Genomic DNA, 22369 nt, shown 5'->3' on the forward strand with positions numbered 1-22369 from the left:
CCAGATATTCAAGTTTGGATGTGGAGGAATCTATGGAGGATCTCGTCCTACAGTAACAACAATGAGGTACTTGTCGGATTATTTTAACCACTTAAAGGCCGGATGAATAACGAATATTCATGGTATTTAAGTTCAACAGCTGGCTGAGAAATAAACTATTATTCACCATTTCTATTGTAAACCGAGCAGACAGGAGAAGAGGTCAGGACTGACAATTATATTGTAATGATGAGATCTCAGGTAAGTCAGGTACAATAATCAGCAATTACAGAGGATTCTGTCTCAAGGGGAAACTTTATGTTGAATACAATGAAGTCAATAGTATACAGCGCCTCCAGCAAAGGAGGTATCTGTATACTCAACACACAGATACGGAGGGGCGAATTCTGGAGCAACACTGGTGAGGGCAGAAAATTACAGCAGTCGTCAGTCAACAAAAACATTTCTGCCTAAAATTTAAGGAATTTTTTTTTTCTTCTTTCTTTTTTCTGTCCAGTACTTTGTGACAAGTAGGAACTGCACAAATGATCTAAAATCATCCAGGAACTGTGGAGTTAAAGGGAACTTGTCAGTGCAAAATGCACCCAGAACCACGAGCAGTTGTGGGTGTATATTTCTAATCCCTGCCTAATCAACCCTGTATACACTAGCATAGATAAAGAGATCTTTAGAAAAAGTATTTCTAAAGATTTAACGTATGCTAATAAGCTCAGGGACTAGTTGTGAGGGCGTTATATCACCCGACTAGTCCGCCCTCTTATCAGGTTAGTTCTCCCACGGGGGCATGCTAACATGATATTAAATGCAGCATTACCAGTAGTGACGCGCGTACCTGTGTCAGCCGTGAACGCTGAAGCTGAATGCCGGGCACTTCCAGTCATGCACAGTAGACCTCTCTGAAGCCGGGACGCGTACCTGGCTTCATACTGGGCATGAACAGAAGTGCCCAGCATTCAGAACACAGGTACACAGGTCACCACTGATGACGCTGCACTGAATAGCATATCAGCAGAACGGAAGTGCCCGGCATACAGTGAACACAAGTACGCAGGTCACCACTGATGATGCTGCACTGAATAGCATATCAGCAAGCCCCTGTGGGCGTGCTAACATGCTAAGAGGGTGGCTAGTAGAGGAAGTAACGCCCTTGGGACTAGTCCCAGCGCTCATTAGCATAAGATGAGAGTTCTTTGGAAATACTTTTTCTAAAAATCTCTTATCATAGTATCATAGTATCATAGTTTTTAAGGTTGAAGGGAGACTCTAAGTCCATCTAGTTCAACCTGTAGCCTAACATGTTGATCCAGAGGAAGGCAAAAAAACCCCCAATGTGGCAAACAAGTTCCAATGGGGAAAAAATTTCCTTCCTGACTCTACATCCGGCAATCAGACTAGTTCCCTGGATCAATACCCTGTCATAAAATCTAATATACATAACTGGTAATATTACATTTTTCAAGAAAGGCGTCCAGGCTCTGCTTAAATGTTAGTAGTGAATCACTCATTACAACATCATGTGGCAGAGAGTTCCATAGTCTCACTGCTCGTACAGTAAAGAATCCTCGTCTGTGATTATGATTAAACCTTCTTTCCTCAAGACGTAGTGGATGCCCCCGTGTTCCAGTCGCAGGCCTTGGTGTAAAAAGATCTTTGGAAAGGTCTCTGTACTGTCCCCTCATATATTTATACATTGTGATTAGATCCCCCCTAAGCCTTCGTTTTTCCAAACTAAATAACCCCAAGTTTAATAACCTGTCTTGGTATTGCAGCCCACCCATTCCTCTAATAATCTTGGTGGCTCTTCTCTGCACCCTCTCCAGTTCAGCTATGTCCTTCTTATATATCGGTGACCAGAATTGTACACAGTATTCTAAGTGTGGTCGCACTAGTGACTTGTACAGAGGTAGAACTATATTTTTTTCATGAACACTTATACCTCTTTTAATACATCCCATTATTTTATTAGCCCTGGCAGAAGCTGCCTGACACTGTCCACTAAAGTGAAGTTTACCATCCACCAATACACCCAAGTCTTTTTCTGTGTCTGTTTTACCCAGTGTTCTACGATTAAGTACATAATCATAAATGTTATTTCCTCTACCCAAGTGCATGACCTTACATTTATCTACATTAAACTTCAATTGCCACTTCTCAGCCCAATCCTCCAATTTACATAAATCTCCCTGTAATATAAAATTATCCTCCTCTGTATTGATTACCCTGCAGAGTTTAGTATCATCTGCAAATATTGAAATTCTACTCCGCATGCCCCCAACAAGGTCATTTATAAATATGTTGAAAAGAAGTGGGCCCAATACTGACCCCTGTGGTACCCCACTATGAACTGAGACCCAGTCCGAGTACGTACCATTAATAACCACCCTTTGTTTCCTATCACTTAGCCAGTTTTTAACCCAGTTACACATATTTTCCCCTATCCCCATTATTCTCATTTTATGTACCAACCTTTTGTGTGGCACCGTATCAAAAGCTTTTGAAAAGTCCATATACACAACATCCACTGCATTTCCCTGGTCCAGACTTGAACTTACCTCTTCATAGAAGCTGATCAAATTAGTTTGACAGGATCGATCCCTCATAAACCCATGTTGATACTCTGTCATAAGGTTATTTTTCTTGAGATACTCCAATATAGCATCTCTCAAGAAACCCTCAAGGATTTTACCAACCGTAGAGGTTAAACTTACCGGCCTATAATTTCCCGGCTCAGTTTTTGTCCCCTTTTTGAATATTGGCACCACATTTGCTATGCGCCAGTCCTGCGGTACCGACCCTGTTATTAAGGAATCTGAGAAGATTAAAAATAATGGTCTATCTATCACAGAACTCAATTCCTGTAGTACTCTGGGGTGTATGCCATCCGGGCCCGGAGATTTGTCAACCTTAGTGATTTCGAGGCGGCGGCGTACTTCCTGCTGGGTTAAGCAGGTAATATTCAAGTGTGAATTTATAGTATCACTGGTCATGTCATCTGCCATGGCATTTTCTTGTATAAAAACCGTAGAAAAAAAGTCATTCAGCAGGTTGGCTTTACCCTCATCCCCTTCCACCATTTCACCAAGACTATTTTTAAGGGGGCCAACACTATCGCTTTTCAGTTTTTTACTGTTTATGTAGTTAAAGAATATTTTAGGATTATTTTTACTTTCTCTCGCAATGAGTCTCTCTGTCTCAAACTTAGCTAACTTAATTTGCTTTTTACATATTTTATTTAATTTTCTATAATTATATAATGCCTCATCACTACCTACCCTCTTTAATTCTTTTAAGGCTTTCTGTTTTTCTTTTATTGCTTCCCTTACAGCTCTATTTAGCCATAGGGGTTTCCTCCTATTTCTAGCATGTTTGTTCCCATAGGGTATATTTTCTGCACAAGCCCTATTCAGGATGCTCATAAAAGTCTCCCATTTGCTTTGTGTACTTTTATTACTTAGTACATCATCCCAGTTTATTGCACTAAGATCATCTCTCAACCGTTTAAAATTTGCTTTCCTGAAGTTTAGTGTCCTTGTAGCCCCTCTACTAGACATCTTACTAAAGAATACATGAAAACTTATTATTTTGTGATCACTATTCCCCAAGTAACCCCCAACTTGTATATTTGATATGCGGTCTGGCCTATTGGTTAGTACAAGGTCTAGTAGTGCTCCCCCTCTTGTGGGGTCCTGTACCATTTGTGAAAGGTAATTATCTTTCATTGTTATCAAAAATCTATTTCCTTTGCTGGAACTGCAAGTTTCTGTTCCCCAATTTATATCAGGATAGTTAAAGTCCCCCATAATAATTACCTCTCCGAGACTCGCTGCTTTATCAATTTGCTTTATGAGGAGATTCTCTACCTCTTCCATAATATTCGGCGTCTTATAACACACCCCTATCAGTATTTTATTATTCATTCTCCCCCCCCTTATCTCCACCCATAGGGACTCTACATTCTCAGTACCCTCACATATGTTGTCACGCAGGATGGGTTTTAAGGATGATTTTACATATAGACACACACCTCCCCCTCGCTTATTTGTACGGTCATTCCTGAATAGGCTATAACCCTGTAAATTAACAGCCCAGTCATAGCTCTCATCCAGCCATGTCTCTGATATCCCCACTATATCATAATTTTCTTCCAACAATATTAATTCTAATTCCTCCACCTTATTTGTGAGGCTTCGGGCATTAGTGTACATGCACGTTACGTATGACTCTGTACCTGTATTCCTGCTTACTGTATTAACTGTCCTAACCCTTCCCCCGTACCACCCCCAATTTCATTACTTGTGCCCTGGTCACTATCTGCACTACATTCCCCTTCTATAAAGTGAATACCCTCGCCCCCCATTCCTAGTTTAAACACTCCTCCAACCTTCTAGCCATTTTCTGCCCCAGCAGAGCTGCACCTTCCCCATTAAGATGCAGCCCATCCCTAGCATAGAATCTGTAGCCAACTGAAAAGTCGGCCCAATTCTCCAGGAACCCAAAACCCTCTTTCCTACACCAATTCCTGAGCCACCTGTTAACCTCCCTGATCTCCCTTTGCCTCTCTAGTGTGGCTCGTGGCACAGGTAGTATTTCCGAAAATACCACCTTTGAGGTCCATGCTTTAAGCTTACAACCTAATTCCCTGAAATCATCTTTAAGGACCTTCCACCTACCTCTAACTTTGTCATTTGTGCCAATGTGTACAATGACCGCTGGGTCCTCCCCAGCCCCTCCCAGTAATCTGTCAACCCGATCAGCGATGTGCCGAACTCGAGCGCCAGGAAGACAACACACTGTTCGGCGATCCCTGTCTTTGTGACAGATTGCCCTATCTGTCCCCCTAATAATTGAGTCCCCCACTACCAGTACCTGTCTTGCCTGCCCTGCACTCCTATTCCCCCCCCTTACTGGAGCAGACACTCCTCTGGCGTTCAGAGGTCATGCCTTGCTGCAGCAATGCTACCCCTGTAATTACATCCCCCTCATCTGCCAAGTTTGCAAACCTATTGGGGTGTGTCAGTTCAGGACTAGCCTTCCTAGCACTTTTCCCTTTACCCCCCTTTCTAACTGTCACCCAGCTACCTACCTCACCGTCCTGCCGCTCCCTACTACGATCCTCCCCCACATCTGACCCAGCAAGCTGCTGCTCAGTGAGCAGCAAACTCCTTTCCATATTGCTAATGCATCTCAGAGTTGCCAGCTGCTCATTTAGATCCAGTATCTGGGCTTCCAAATGTGCAACTTGCTCACATCTCGAACAACAGTATGCACCCTCGAACGGATTTTCAAGGACTGCATACATGAGACAAGATGTACACTGGATCGCATTAGCAATAGTGGAGCACATTTTCTAATGGGGGATAGCACTAAACAAATGTTAAGTAATTAAACAACTAAATACAAACAATTCTACTCACACTTACTTTTGCTCACACTTTGCTCACTCACGCTCACAATGAAGAAGACAGGCTAAAACTAGCGGCGCGCGGTTTCAGAAGTCTTCCTTCCGGCTGTAACGGCCAAAACCCCGGTTCTCCTTGAGCTCGCGGTGACTCTTCACTTATCCCAGAAGGCACTGGGAATATGCAAATTATCCTCGCAAGACTCCTTCCCTGGCTTTCAGAAGTCTTCCTTCCGGCTGTAACGGCCAGCCAAAACCCGGTTCTCCTTGAGCTCGCGGTGACTCTTCACTTATCCCAGAAGGCACTGGGAATATGCAAATTATCCTCGCAAGACTCCTTCCCTGGCTTTCAGAAGTCTTCCTTCCGGCTGTAACGGCCAAAACCGGTTCTCCTTGAGCTCGCGGTGACTCTTCACTTATCCCAGAAGGCACTGGGAATATGCAAATTATCCTCGCAAGACTCCTTCCCTGGCTTTCAGAAGTCTTCCTTCCGGCTGTAACGGCCAAAACCCGGTTCTCCTTGAGCTCGCGGGGACTCTTCACTTATCCCAGAAGGCACTGGGAATATGCAAATTATCCTCGCAAGACTCCTTCCCTGGCTTTCAGAAGTCTTCCTTCCGGCTGTAACGGCCAAAACCCGGTTCTCCTTGAGCTCGCGGTGACTCTTCACTTATCCCAGAAGGCACTGGGAATATGCAAATTATCCTCGCAAGACTCCTTCCCTGGCTTTCAGAAGTCTTCCTTCCGGCTGTAACGGCCAAAACCCGGTTCTCCTTGAGCTCGCGGTGACTCTTCACTTATCCCAGAAGGCACTGGGAATATGCAAATTATCCTCGCAAGACTCCTTCCCTGGCTTTCAGAAGTCTTCCTTCCGGCTGTAACGGCCAAAACCCGGTTCTCCTTGAGCTCGCGGTGACTCTTCACTTATCCCAGAAGGCACTGGGAATATGCAAATTATCCTCGCAAGACTCCTTCCCTGGCTTCCCTGTCTTCATCTAGGATAGTGTATACAGGGACACAGTTAGGCAGGGATTAGCAATATGCACCCAGAACTGCTAGTGGCTCTAGGTTCATATAGTACCTGACCGGTTCAATTGAAGGAAGTAGTAGGAGATAGGAAGTTTACAGCAGTGACGCAGGGGATGCTGGAAAGCAGTGAGTGTGTGCATTTGCCTCTCTGCAAAGAAGGAGCAGTGCTCAGAAAGTGTAGTGTATGTATCCTGAGAAGAGTCAAGCTACAGAGGTCAGCCAGTCAAGGAAAGAGACTGTCAGGAGTGAAGAATAGCCAGGATAGTTCAAGAGCAAACGTTCTGCAGCAGAAGTATAGAGGTGAGAAATTACCAAGTGCAGAATTCACCCCTTCCCTTCACCTCATTGCATAAAGGTACAGTGTTCTGCTCTGTGTTCATCTACATTGTAAGGAGAAAGACTGTGTAAGGAGAAAAGATAATCTGTGAACAGACTGTCATTTATGTTATTTTATTCTGGAAGCCCTGTATGAAGATTATTAAAGCCTTCCATCTACTACTGCCTAGAACAGTTATATAGCAGTGTATTTGCTGGAAACTGTTACATCACCTCATCTATAGAAGATGCTGGCTAAGTGTGCTCTGATTTAATCCTTCAAATCTCCAAAGAACTCAAGTTTACTTTGCCCACCCTCCCTAAATAGAGTGGCAGATATACAATAAGTTCTAAAGTTCATGGAAATACTTCTCCTGATTATATATATATATATATTATATATAGGGCGCCAGGTGTGCAGTTGGAGTATGGATCAGGATAGTTACCACTTTTAGAGCGCTATAGGTTGCATCGGATTGTTTATTCAGATTTATTCCTGCTTCTAAAAATGAGCTGAAATTAAATAAAATGACTGGTCGACATGTTTAATAACAGTGGTATTTGAAATGCATGTCACCATCCCGTATGTAATCACAGATCATAAAGTGACAAAGAATATAAAGAAATCTCCGACCTTTCCTTTCAGAGTTGTGTAGTACATAAAAAGGTAAAAAAAAAAACCAAAAGAAACAAAAACAAGCAAATACATGAAGATAATCTGTTGGAAAATGTTGATGCTATATGTGTCAGTGTGGCCACCCATTGCAGCCTGTCAGATGCTTTGCCCATTCAGACAGGCTAATAATTGGGAAAAGGCTGTTGATCACTCGACGAATGAGCAATAGATTAGTTTGGCGGGTGCAATGGTGTACTTACTGGCAGACACAGAAAGAAAAGGGTCCTGTGCCAGAACAGTATATGTGGGCCCTTTGAAGTCCAATAGCTCATGAAAATGCACAATTACACTTGCTTTGTAGGTAGAAATGGACCCCCCAACCTCTTGGGTCCTTACGTGGCTGCACCAATCATATGTCCACCTCTGCAATGACTAGCTTAAAAATGATTGCTCTCGGCAGCACTCCATGCCCATGTGCTGCCGATGATATTCACTGCTTGTCACAGCCTACCATCGCTCCTGCTTGCAGTGCTCTGCAGTGGAGAAGGGAGCGTGTGAGATGTGCGATGTGACGCTGGGCGGTGACGAGAAGTGAAAGGTCGCCCACAACCCAGTCACTCAGGAACACTGGGGCCGCCTCTATGATGTCAGGTCAACTGGAAGGTGACGTGACATCACCGGATCTCAGAAGTCACGGAGCCCCGGAGATCACTTCATGGGGATGAGCAGACCGCGATAGCGCCACTCAGAGGCAGAACTTTCTGAACAAGGTATTTTCAAAAAAACCTTCCCTATGGAAATGTGGCCACTATTGCAGAGTAGTGAACCACCCCTTCAACGTAAAGCAGAAGTTTGGAAGCCACATACATGCAATTTTAGGGGTTGTTTTTACAGGAACGAAGACAAATTCCCTAATAAAGTGATCCGCAATATTTCATAACTTCCTGAGTTGGACCGAACTATATGTGCATACGAGTTCTCTTTAAATAAGCCTTCACCATTACCAAAACAAGCAGACATGATACCCCGCTGTCAGTCCTATCAGCGCTCAGAGGACAAACTCTACAAAACTAATAAAGATCATGATGATCTGTGAAGCAGCCGGTTAAAACGTACAAGGATTTATTGTACGGCAGCGGACCATGTAAAATTACTCCCAGAGTATCCTGCGTTGGATCAGAAACATTATCACAATAAATTAGTAGTTATGGAGATGGAAACGTAAAAACCAGAGAGGAGCTATAACAGAAACCGGAGCACATGAGATGTAGTCGGACCCGTCACCGCCCTTCCCCCAAAAGTTCTTTTGGAGTTCTGTTGTCAGCAGCTAAGAATCTGCACGGTGTTATAAATGCTACGTGCAGGTCCCGGCAATGTCTTCTAGTATTATTGTCCGGGAATATGGAATAAGATTATTCAGCACACTTATTATTTATGGCAAGCATCATCAAAACTCAGAGAAAGCTGTATAGTTTTCTGTGTAGGGTCATTTAATATTAAATTCTGAACTATCTACGTTACTCTGCTGTTTTGCACAAAGAATAAATTTTAAGTAACTTTTAATCACAGTGTTCAAAGGAGTCAACTGCATAAACTTCTTATTGAGTCTTATCCTGCTGCTTTACCTCATCAGTCTTCACAGTGGATCAGGCGTCTTAGGCAACTTTCACACCTGCGTTCAGCGGAGTCCGTCACTATGGAGAATAGCGCAGTCCGTTAACGCATTGCGCTATTCTCCATAGACTTGTATGGATGACGCACTGTAACGCAAGTGTCAGCGTTGCATCCGCTGGACGACGCAGCGTCGTTATTTTGACGCTGCGCCGGGCGGATGGAACGCTGCATGTAACCTTTTTTTGAGCAGCGGAAACCTTTATTTTTCACTGCGCATGGTCTTTTTTTTTTTTTTTTTTAATCACAAACTTTAAATTTATTTCTCGGTGGCCGAACGTTCAGCTGAGCGCTCGGCCGCCGGCATGTCAGGGCACTCAGCTGAGCGCTCGGCCGCCGGCATGTCAGGGCACTCATATGAGCGCTCGGCCGCCGGCATGTTATAGAGCTTAGCTGAGCGCTCAACCGCCGGCATGTGAGAGCGCTCGGCCACCGACTATTAAGAGCGATCAGCTGATCGTTCACAATAGTCGGCTGCCGGTACTGTAAAGAAGAAAAAAAAAATAAGAAATAAATAACGCTTTCCGTTATTTTGTACTATGCGTAGCATTGCGTTGTGCCACTATATGCAACGCATCCGTTGCATCCATCACACAACGCAATGCTACGGAAGCCGTCCAACGCAAGTGTGAAACTAGCCTTAAACACGCGGCCCGAAAAGCAACATCTTGCAGCCCATAGTCAGGGACAGACTAGGGTAATTTGGACTAGCACCCAGGGTCTAAAGGGTGCTTTACACGCTGCAACATCGGTAACAATCTGTTACCGACGTTGCAGCGATAGTCCCCGCCCCCGTCGCAGCTGCGATATCTTGTGATTGCTGCCGTAGCGAATATTATCGCTACGGCAGCTTCACATGCACTTACCTGCCCTGCGACGTCGTTCTGGCCGGCGACCCACCTCCTTCCTAAGGTGGCGGGCCGTGCGGCGTCACAGCGACGTCACACGGCAGGCGGCTAATAGAAGCGGAGGGGCGGAGATGAGCAGGACGTAAACATCCCGCCCACCTCCTTCCTTCCGTATAGCCGCTGGCGGCAGGTAAGGAGATGTTCCTCGCTCCTGCGGCTTCACACACAGCGATGTGTGCTGCCTGCTGGAACGAGGAACAACATCGTACCGTCGCGGCTGCAAAATTATGGAAATGTCGACCCTACACCGATCATACGATAACGACGCTTTTGCGCTCGTTAATCGTATGTAAAAGGATTTGCACACTACGATATCGACAGCGATGCCAAATGTGCGCCACTTTCGATTTGACCCCACCAACATCGCACCTGCGATGTCGTAGTGTGCAAAGTACCCCTAAGACTCCAGTAGGGCCACATAGCCAAAGTGTCCTCATTATAGTTTTTTTCGCCATCATTGGCCGCTTCTTTCTGGCACTTTCTCTATGATTCAGCCGGCGTAATTGTGTTATCAAACCAACTGTTATTTAGCACATACTTGCTCAGAATAGGGTGGGAGCACCGTCGCGGGATATCATCTGGAGACGCAAGTAATTTTATTTTTCTATATGTATATGTATAGGTATATATATATATATATATATATATATATATATATATATATATATATATATATATATATATATATATATATATATATATATATATATATATATATATATATATATATAAAAATATATATATATATATATATATATAAAAATATATATATATATATATATATAAAAATATATATATATATATATATATAAAAATATATATATATATATATATATAAAAATATATATATATATATATATATATATATATATAAAAATATATATATATATATATATATATATATATGTATATATATATGTATGTATATATATACATACATACACACACACACACACACACACACATTATATATATATGTCTTATATATGTCTTATATATGTCTATATGTTCTTAAATATGTCTTATATTCTAGGTTCTTCAAAGTAGCCACCTTTTGCTTTCATTACGGCTTTGCACACTCTTGGCATTCTCTTGATGAGCTTCAAGAGGTAGTCACCGGAAATGGTTTTTCAACAGTCTTGAAGGAGGAGTTCCCAGAGCAGCTTAGCACTTGTTGGCCCTTTTGCCTTCATTCTGTGGTCCAGCTCGCCCCAAACCATCTCGATTGGGTTCAGGTCTGGTGACTGTGGAGGCCAGGTCATCTGGTGTAGCACCCCATCACTCTCCTTCTTAGTCAAATAGCCCTTACACAGCCTGGAGGTGTGTTTGGGGTCATTGTCCTGTTGAAAAATAAATGATGGTCCAACTAAACACAAACCGGATGGAATAGCATGCCGCTGCAAGATGCTGTAGTAGCCATGCTGGTTCTGTATGCCTTCAATTTTGAATAAATTCCCAACAGTGTCACCAAAGCACCCAGACACCATCACACCTCCTCCATGCTTCACAGTGGAACCCAGCTATGTAGAGTCCATCCGTTTACCTTTTCTACAAAGGCACGGTGGTTGTATCCAAAGATCTCAAATTTGGACTCCTCAGACCAAAGCACAGATTTCCACTGGTCTAATGTCCATTCCTTGTGTTCTTTAGCCCAAACAAATCTCTTCTGCTTGTTGCCTGTCCTTAGCAGTGGTTTCCTAGCAGCTATTTTACTATGAAGGCTACTGCACAAAGTCTCCTCTTAACAGTTGTTCTAGAGATGAAAAGGTGTGTCCAAACTTTTGGTCTGTACTATATATATATATTATCTATATACACACACACACACACGCACAGACACACACGCACAGACACACACGCACAGACACACACGCACAGACACACACGCACCCATTTTCAACAGCCACCACTCCAGTCTTCTAATGGTACATCGTGTTTGCTAACTGTGCTAGAAGGCTAATAGATGTTTAGAAATCCCTTGAAAACCCTTGTACAAGTATGTTAGCACAGCTAAAAACAGATTTGCTGATTAGATAAACTATAAAACTGACCTTCCTTTGAGCAGGTTGAGAATCTGGAGCATTACATTTGTTGGTTTCATTAAAATCTCAAAATGGCCAGAAAAAGAGAACTTTCATGTGAAACTCGACAGTCTATTCTTGGTCTTAGAAATGAAGGATATTCCATTCGAGAAATTGCAAAGAAACTGAAGATTTCATACAACGGTGTGTACTACTCCCTTCAGATGAGAGCACAAACAGGCTCTAACCAGAGTAGAAAGAGAAGTGGGAGGCCCCGCTGCACAACTGAGCAACAAGACAAGTACATTGGAGTCTCTAGATTGAGAAATTGACGCCTCACAGGTCCTCAACTGGCAGCTTCTTTAAATAGTACTCGCAAAACGCCAGTGTCCATGTCTACAGTGAAGAACCGACTCCGGGATGCTGGCCTACAGAGTGTCAAAGAAAAAGCCATATCTGAGACTGGCTAATAAAAAGAAAAGATTAATATGGGCAAAAGAACAGACATTCGACAGAGAAAGATGGGGAAAAAGTGTTATGGACAGAAGAATCGAAGTTTGAGGTGTTTGGATCACACAGAAGAACATTTGTGAGACGCAGAACCACTGAAAAGATGCTGGAAGAGTGCCTGAAGCCATCTGTCAAGCATGGTGGAGGTAATGTGATGGTCTGGGATTGCTTTGGTGCTGGTAAAGTGGGAGATTTGTACAATGTAAAAGGGATTTTGAATAAAGAAGGCTATCACTCCATCTTTCAATGCAATACCCTGTGGACAGCGCTTGATTGGAGCCAATTTCATCCTACAACAGGACAATGACCCAAAGCACACCTCCAAATTATGCATGAACTATTTAGGGAAGAAGCCGGCAGCTAGTATTCTATCTGTAATGGAGTGGCCAGCCCAGTCACCAGATCTCAACCCTATTGAGCTGTTGTGGGAGCAGCTGGACCGTATGGTACGCAAAAAGTGCCCATCAAGTCAATCCAACAAGTGGGAGGGGGGAAGCATGGGGTGAAATATCTCCAGATTACCTCCGCAAATTAACAGCTAGAATGCCAAAGGTCTGCAAAGCTGGAATTGCTGCAAAGGAGCATTCTGTGACGAAAGGAAAGTCTGAAAGAGAAAATTATTATTTCAAGTAAAAATCATTATTTCTAAAATCTAGTTATCAGGTATAGAAGACACAAAAGCAGAGATCCCTAACTAAAACATAACATTTAATGATATTATTAAAATGGTCCGTAACAACAATACAAAATAATATAACAAACAGGTGCACAACGGAGAGGAAGAAATAAATCCCTACAATATATACTCCCTCCTGTGCCCTACCTAGCCGTGGAGGTTGGCATCCTAGATGTACGGTATGTCGCCCCCACTCACCGACGGCTGTCCCTACTATCACCCTGTAAACCCCTACAACCAAAGATAAAGTGCAGTGCGCATTACATAAAGTGATAGAAGTGCAATAACCGGGTTCACCCCCCAGAATTCATAGGAGGTTGCTGCTATTTGGTTTATCTAGCCACATTGGATAATTATCAGCCTCCTGATGAACCAGATTTGTTGGGAAAATGTGTCGAGGCATGAGGCGATTATAAGATAAGTTAGGCTGTCCCTGCTTATGTTGTGGTTCTCATAGAGAACGCTGGTGACCTCCTAGGAATTCAGGGGGGGGGGGGTTTGTGAACCCGGTTATTGCACTTATATCACTTTATGTAATGCGCACTGCACTTTATCTTTGGTTGTAGGGGTTTACAGGGTAATACAAATCATTATTTCTAACCTAGTCAATGTCTGGACTATATTTTCTATTCATTATACATCTCATTTGATAAATAATTTTTCATGGAAAAGACAAAATTGTCTGGGTGATCTTAAACTTTTGAACTGTAGTGTATATAATATATACTGTATACAGTGTGTCCACCCATATCCTGTCCACCGCCATTAACTTGAGAACGGCGGCAGCTATAGGCATAGAAGTGGTGTCTAGGTATAGTAAAGTAGCCATGCGGTACGCAATGAAACCACCTATAGCGCCACCTGGTGGAAAACAAAGGAGTTAGCATTTTTATCTCGAAAACAGAACGAGATAGAGAAAAAAAGTGAATTACAAAGTTGTAGGGCATCATCAATTCAATACGAATCAACACTTTGCATACAGAAATGCTATGATTAGAACGTGTAAAACTCACAAGGCTGCGGACGTGAAGCGATACCTCATGGAGACCTTCCTATAAGTCATTGGGTATGGTGGCTGTGTGGAGTGGCCTCCACGCTCACCTGACCTGACCCCATTGGACTTTTTTCTGTGAGGTCACATCAAACAGCAGGTGTATGCGATCCCTCCACCTACATTCTAATCCTATAGGAAGTATTTTGAGTCTAATTTGGTTTAAAGTATCACACTACAGATTTTCGTAGCTGTGATCTGCTGGGAGATCGTGCCCCACCAAGTATTAGGTACTGGAAAGTAATAGTGGTGCTCTGGATCTATACACACTGTACGTTATACAGTATTTTTCTTCCACACTGCCCCTCTTTTTCCATAGGAGGATTCTGTTATAGAAGCTTTGCTCCGTTTTCTTGGCTAAGCTGCAATAGCGCAGTCTGCCTATGTACAAGTGTGGCGCTATTTAGAAACAAAGTAGCCGTGATTTTCTCATCTCATACAACCCCTTTGATGGACAATCTTGTATCACGGACAAGACGCTGAAGCTAAATGGGATGTAAGGAATTTATGAATGCCAAAAGCAAATGTTTACCCAGACTCATTAGTAAGCATTGTTGGGCTCAGTCTGAGAAAGTGGCTTTTCCACCCTTCGGAGCAACTAGATCCAATATGCAGCAATTCAACCACTCCAACAAACAACTCTCTTCCTTGTAGACCACACTTCCAGCTCTCTGTTCTGTACGAACACTTAGTAGGCCAAAATATCAATAATGATGAAAAATCAAATTTGCATCCATTCATGGTGTGTTGAGAGGGGCTACATAATTTGGGGGCCCTCCTCCACCAGTGCAGTCTACCCACACAATATGGAGAGCAATGATGTATACCGGCACAACACGAGTGGTTCCCACTCCAACAATTACATCTAAAATAAAGAGGTCACCCCCTCTTATGGAAGTCCTATGTGCTCACCTGACATTTTACTCTTAGGAAATATTTTTTTTCTTCCGTGGATTAACATTTTTATTCATCTTATCCATTAACTGTGGAGTTTCTCTGTTATTACGCTCAGAAATGTATGATTAACTTGATCAATGTATATTCACAATCCTCTTTGTTGGGCATAATTCAGACATTACTTTTCCTTGTATGCAAAAGGACATCTTTCATCTGTGTGCTAGATACAATTTTCTAAAATTCTTGATCTGTATGTCTATTTTTATCATTAGCTTAAATAAAGAAATCTTCAATCTTTTCCTAGCCAGTAAGCAGTAAAAAATGGAAGCTGCCCAATGCTATGGACCCACAGACTTGCATTGGTGTGTATGGTCCGAGTCTAATATCCAAAGCAGACATCTCCATTTTTTTGGGTGGACTTTAGACAAAAAACACACACAGACGTGGTCAGCCTCATAGACTATAATTAATGATGAGTGGGTATTCTAAATACTCGGGTTCGCGATACTCGTAATGAGTACTGTCTAATACTCGCGTATGCATTCTGAAAAGCATGTGCAATGCAAGTCAATGGGGAATACTCGCAATGTAACGAGTAACCTGAATGCCATTACTATTCGCTACTCGCACGAATAGTGGAGCAATCGGGCTACTCATTACTTTGCAAGTTTTTCTCCATTGACTTGCATTGCCCACACTATTCGGAATACATAGGAGAGTATTAGACCGTACTCATTACGAGTATCGCAAATCCGACTATTTCGAAACTCGCTCGTCATTAACTATAATGTGTATGTGTTCTATCCATGAAAAACACTGACCGAATACATTCGTCAAAAATGGATGTCTGAATGAGGCCTTATTGGGGTGAGACGCTACACATTAACTATGTCAGACAAGGCGAATTTTTGATATTGGATAATATATTGCAGCTATAAGGGAGGTTTACACCCAACACCGGTAGGTCAGCTTTCCACATAACCATGAAAATAATGATGGTAGATATAACTTTTCTTTTACAGACTGGCTTACATAACACAAATGACATTTAAAAGGTTCAATGTGTATAACTCATGAATAGTTGAAACTTGGCCAACATCAGTTTTTCAAAACTTTGTTAAGAAGGAAATCATAAAAAAAAGCAATGTCGGGAGGAGGGGGGGGGACGGACTATTTCAGGAACTGCTGTTTGGAAGTATTTTTTAAAAATAAAGTCCCCCCCCCCAAAAAAGAAAATAAACTAAGAGCACCGGGACAAAGCATACCAAGCTTTTCTGAAGATCGCCAAAGACAAAAAAAAATTGCTATGCATTCAATAAGAGAAACTAAAAAAACAAATGAGGTCTTCCTCAGAGGGTAGAACACAACCTTATAGCAGCCAAACCTTAGACACGCAGCTGGAGGCAGAACGCCAAAACAGCTGGTTACAGAGGGGTTTATCCTTGCTTTGGAGTAGACCCCATTTTGGTTGATAATCGAGGACTCTCATTTAGAAGGAACAAAACTATTGTGAGTCATAACACGTTCTACTCCTAAACAGAGCTGACAGGACCCATGGAATTTCGTTTCGGCAGCGTCAACTGGACTTTTGTCTAAAGTTCAATTTGGGACCCAGACTTGACCTGAACTTCATTGGAAGTCACGAATTGGACAGTTTGGGTGTTTGTCTACATGCAGCCAGGAATAAACAAATCATATCCGGAGATGGCTTTTTTTTGGTGCACCCTACATCCGATCATGCTCTTGTTACCAAGAGTGTGAACCGGTCAAGCACTCAAGTGGCTCACACTGGGCTTAGCGCCGAGCGTACCCGAGCACAGGGAGGCTTGAGCGAATGGATTGCATATGTAAAGGACACGATCTCTGAAAATTAACTCTTTTATTTTGTAATGTCAAGTCTGTGTCTGGTATGGACATCGAACTTCTGGTTCGCTCATCTCTACTCCTAAATGAGGAGACAACCATCAAAAGGTATATTGGGGTTCTCACTATAGATGGCTTTCCTCTTTATTTTGAAGGTGTTTCTAGTTGAGCAGATAGGCAATCGCACGCCTTCAGAAGGGATGGGTAAATTGAACACCTTTCTTTTCCCATTGGACATTGCTTGTGAGTATGTCTTCTTAAATCAGTTGGGTTCCTTCAACATGAACCAATAATAGTCATCCCAACTTTTAAAAAAACATTTCACATACATTCGGACAAACTTGGGTCAAATAAAATATGAAGGTGGATACTCCCACTGACCAATCCAGTGGCAGAATTCATTTTTAAATAACTACTTCAAAATCAGAGGTGGAATCTGATCGGTTGATGTAGTTAGCTACCCTACTTCTCCCTTGCTTCGGGGATCACAAAGCTCACTCATTATTATAAATGTTCACCACTCACACAGATGTCTGTCTTCAACTGGAACAAGAATAATTTGAAAAAAAAAATTAAAAAAAAACTTTGCAACTTTCTTTTAATTGAAGCAATTGGTTGTTGTTATGGTCAATCACTGGTATGGGCGCTTATCGCTGCTTACAGAGAGATCACCATGTATTGCGCCTGTATAGAGCTAACGTACAATAGTAAAACCAGAGTAAGTAGGTGTGAATATTGGGAACTCAGCGCGACTACCAACCTAAGCAATAACTGGAAAAAGAGAAATCAAAATATAGAACTCGACTTCTCTTAACTTTCCAAGGGTTTTACCAGTCATGACCTTTCCATGACTCATGTGCTGCCACCAAATGGGACCATATCAGCATGACTATTCATATATCTAGCAACTATATATATTATATATATACACACATATATACAGACACATATACATGTATGTGTGTATATATATATATATATATATATTATATCTGTGTGTGTGTGTGTGTGTGTGTATATATGTGTGTGTGTGTGTATATATATATATATATATATATATATATATATATACACACATACACACACACATACTATATATATATTATATATATATATATACACACACGTATATATATATATATATATATATATATATATATATATATATATATATATATATATATAATGCAACCAGCCAGTAATATGTTTGCACCAATTTTTAGATTACATATCTGCCTAGTATATTGATGCCTAGCCACCCTGCTTAAATAATTAAATAAAATCGGTCACCGGGTTATTGCCACCTAACCTGGGAGAAGCTTAATGAAGGCGCAGAGACACTGCAATATGTCACTTACTTAGGCTTTGATAAAATTACTGTTTTACCAGAAATAGATTATCAACAGAGAACTACAGTAGTAAAACTGTTGCCAGGTATCCCTCCAAGTTCATAGAACCTCACCCACCCAATGATTGGCAGCTTTCTGCCTAAGCACGGTGTACATATAAACTGGTCAATCAGTGCTATGGGTGGGGTTATACAGAGCTCAGCATGCAAAGAACTGCTAGATCTGCAGCAAATAAAATAATGATTTTATTCAGACTACAGCAGGTAGCACAGTAAGGGATACATCACTGGAATCAGGATCTCCGCCCCTATATCATGTTACTCTGAGATGGGGGTAGTAAAACCGTGATGGCAGATTCCTTTTAATGAGACATATACTGTATCTTACATAGTTATGTATTTACAATACACTTTTTCTTATTTTGTTTGTTTGGCTGACCAGCTGGGCATTTTCCCGGCAACTGCAGGCAGTATGTATTATTACACGACAGACATTTAGATATATGGCTTTCCATGTACACATAGAAGGCTTAAAAGGAGGTTTCCACTACTAATGTGACTTCCTTTCATTTGTCCTAACTCTTCCTAACACTTTCTCAATACACGTCTGCTGCCTACACTGTTCCAGTAAGTTCTCTCTGCAGTGCGTATATTACTATTTTGATATTTTAGTATTGTTCCTCCTGGTATGGAGACCAAAATTGGACCAAGTGAGCAGGGCATGTCATCGGTGGGGCTGAAGGATCAAAGCTAAATCATGCACTTACTCCGGAGCTATTTTATTTAAGAGTTGGAGAAAAACTTGAGCTTAATACTGCACATGTGCCGGCTATACTGTAAAGGCCCCGTCATACACAGAGATAAATCTTTGGCAGATCTGTGGTTGCAGTGAAATCATGGACATATTGTCCCATTTGTACACAGCCACAAACCTGGCACTGATTGTCCACAATTTCACTGCAACCACAGATCTACCACAGATCTGCCTCAGATTATCTCTGTGTGTGACATGGCCTTTAATTGCAGCGGAAAAGGGGATACATTATAACAGAGGGGAGGCAGGCACCTAGGGCAGGAAGCATTACTGAAGACCCAACCCATAAAGTCCTGCCTTGATGCAAATGTCACTCAACCAATGCACTCATTTCTGGACCTTTCATAACGGTTTTTTTCTGTAATCAAAGATCCAATCTTTAAACTGAAGGTATGATCTGATTCACCATCTTAGCGCCAGTATGGCACCGCCTTTACTTTATATGTGAAAATCCTACTGGTTGGTTCCCTTTAAGAAAGCATCTAGGTTTAAAGGGAACCTGTCACCAGATTTGGGGCCTATAAGCTGCGGCCACCACCAGTGGGCTCTTATATACAGCATTCTAACATGCTGTATATAAGAGCCCAGGCCGCTGTGTAGAACATAAAAAAAAAAAAACAACACTTTATAATACTTAACCTAAACTGTCGGTGCGAAGCAGATGGGCTGGGTGGGCATGTCCGTTCTCTGATACCAGCGCCTCCTCTTTCGGCCATTTATGTCCTCCTTCTTCTGAAGCTAGTGTGGATGACGTGTCCTACCACACTCACCAACACTGGGATTCTGCGCAGGCGCACTTTGATCTGCCCTGAGCAGGGCAAATCAAGGTATTGTGGTGCGGATGCGCGGAACCTCAACGCCGGCTATTGTGGATGATGTCTGACGCGTCATCCACACTAGCTTCAGAAAAAGGAGGACAAAGATGGCCGAAAAAGAAAGCGCTGCACCCGGAGAATGGAGACACCCATCTGCTCCGCACCGACCGTTAGGTGAGTATTATAAAGTGTTTTTTACATTCTACACAGTGGCCTGGGCTCTTATATACAGCATGTTAGAAATGTTAGAATGTGGTATATAAGAGCCCACTGCTGGTGGCCGCAGATTATAGGCCCCAAATCTGGTGACAGGTTCCCTTTAATTCCAAATGTATATGATAAAAGAGAAGACAAAAGGTGAAATCTGACAATACGGAACATACAACTGCGTAATGAAATAGATCAGATTCATGTTCACTGGAAGAGACATGTAATGCGCTTTACAGAATGCGAAGGAGAGACGTATTTCAGAAATAAATTCCTCAGGCACATCTTGTGTTACGAAAACGGAGGAATTAGGAGAGAAGACGGAAATGGTGGAATAATAAACAAAAGGCAAGAAAGGGAGTGACTTCCTCCTGAGCATCTAAACTTATAGAAGCAAGTCTTCCAGACGTATGCACTCGTGCAGCTCTATTACAAGATCAGGAAATGCCTTTATAAACCAATTAAAAAAGTCACAGACATTTTAAGCAGCCTGGTAGAAACTAATGCATGAGAGTCCCATCCACTATCTGGAATAAATGGAAATAAATGGAAAAATCAGATATTTCAATTCCCAAAAACCTGGGACTTTGTGTTAAAGGTCAAGAAAACAAGAATGCAATGATTTGTAAATCTCTTTTAGCTATATTTTATTCACAACACAACATGGAACACAGATTAGAAGGTGACAGTTACACATTTTTCCATTCATTTGAAAAAAAGTAAGTCATTTAGAAAATGATGGCAGCAACACATCTCAAAAGTTGGGACAAGGGTGAAACAAAAGACTGGAACAGTAAGTGGCACAATGAAAAACAACTAGAGGGTCCATTTTTTTGTTAACTAAGTCACATGACTGTGTAGAAATAGATCTGGTTAGAGAGGCAGAGTCTCTCAGAAGCCAAGATGGTCAGAGGTTCACCAATTTGAACAACTGCATTTAAAATTGTGGAACCAGTTCAGAAAAATGTTCTTCAACATAACCTTCCAAAGACTTTGAACATCTCACCATATGCAGTACAAAATACCATGTCTCAGATTTTGAATAGACCCAAAACAACATGTATGCTAAGGGTTTGTCCCATAAAGACAGTACTGCCATAGTGATTTGTCTAGCCTAAACTGCTTAAGATGGTACCTTGTGTTGGCTTTTCAAGTTTACCATTAGCAAATTGCTGTTCATTGAGTATTAATGGTAAGACACCATCTCTTACAGAATGCTAGGTCTGAGCTATGGAGCACCAGGCCTGATGTGTCACGTGCATCTCTCTCTTTTCACTACATAGAAGCAAGCAGTGTGGAAAAAGAAGCGCAATAGGGTCTTACCCAAGAAATATTAGGGTGATAAGGGTAAAATACACTCACCAAATAGAGTTGTGAAAGTCACAACTACTATGCATGCAAAGAATCCAGGCCAACGGCAGCAGCACCCAGGATGGCTGATAACGGAGAGTAATGAAGTAGGGCTTTCAAAGCCGCGCCAGTGACCACTAAGACATACAGGACCACTAAGACATACAGGAAAAAGTACATCAAATCTCTGAGATTTGATGTACTTTTTCCTGTATGTCCTGAGGAAGGGAGCAGAGACTCCAGAAACGCGTTGACCTGAATATGAAATAAAAAGTAACATTGATCTTACCATCGGTCTTAGTGGTCACTGGCGCGGCTTTGAAAGCCCTACTTCATTACTCTCTGTTATCTTTTCACTACATGGGAGTGCAGGAAGTTGCCGGCCATGCGTTCTTGGTAGTTTTCACAAGTCCCATACAAGTTTCAGAACAAATTATTTCTATTCCTAGCAGCATGTAACTGAGCCCCGCTCAAGATACATTTGGATCCCAGACGAGGGACCCTCATCTCATTTGTTGCCATATCTTGTGAATATGCTATAAATGTCCCAGGTGGAAATAACCTTTTAAGGTCTCCAAATACTTTAGATAGATACTTGTTGGCCAAACACTGATTCGCCCAACAGGTATTCTATACTAATTAACTCCGCCCCTCTGAGGACAACACCATATTAAATAGTGGCCAAGTTTGGACAAAAATAATTTAATGTACATGGCCATCTGTTCATAATTTATTTCATAATTTTAAGATCTATCTCTCTCTCTCGCTCATATCTTTTATATATACATACATACGTGTGTGTGTGTGCGCAATATATATATATATATATATATATATATATATATATATACACACACACATACATACATATACACATATA

General features: G+C 41.9%; 1 protein-coding gene across 2 annotated transcripts in view; it reads right to left on the reverse strand.

The window, feature by feature from the left end:
- ERBIN (erbb2 interacting protein) overlaps positions 1-22369 on the reverse strand; it is a 352105-nt gene that overhangs the window by 183619 nt on the left and 146117 nt on the right. The gene's annotated exons all lie outside the window — the stretch shown is intronic.

Source organism: Anomaloglossus baeobatrachus, chromosome 1 (genome assembly GCF_048569485.1).
Source record: "Anomaloglossus baeobatrachus isolate aAnoBae1 chromosome 1, aAnoBae1.hap1, whole genome shotgun sequence".
Taxonomy (NCBI): domain Eukaryota; kingdom Metazoa; phylum Chordata; class Amphibia; order Anura; family Aromobatidae; genus Anomaloglossus; species Anomaloglossus baeobatrachus.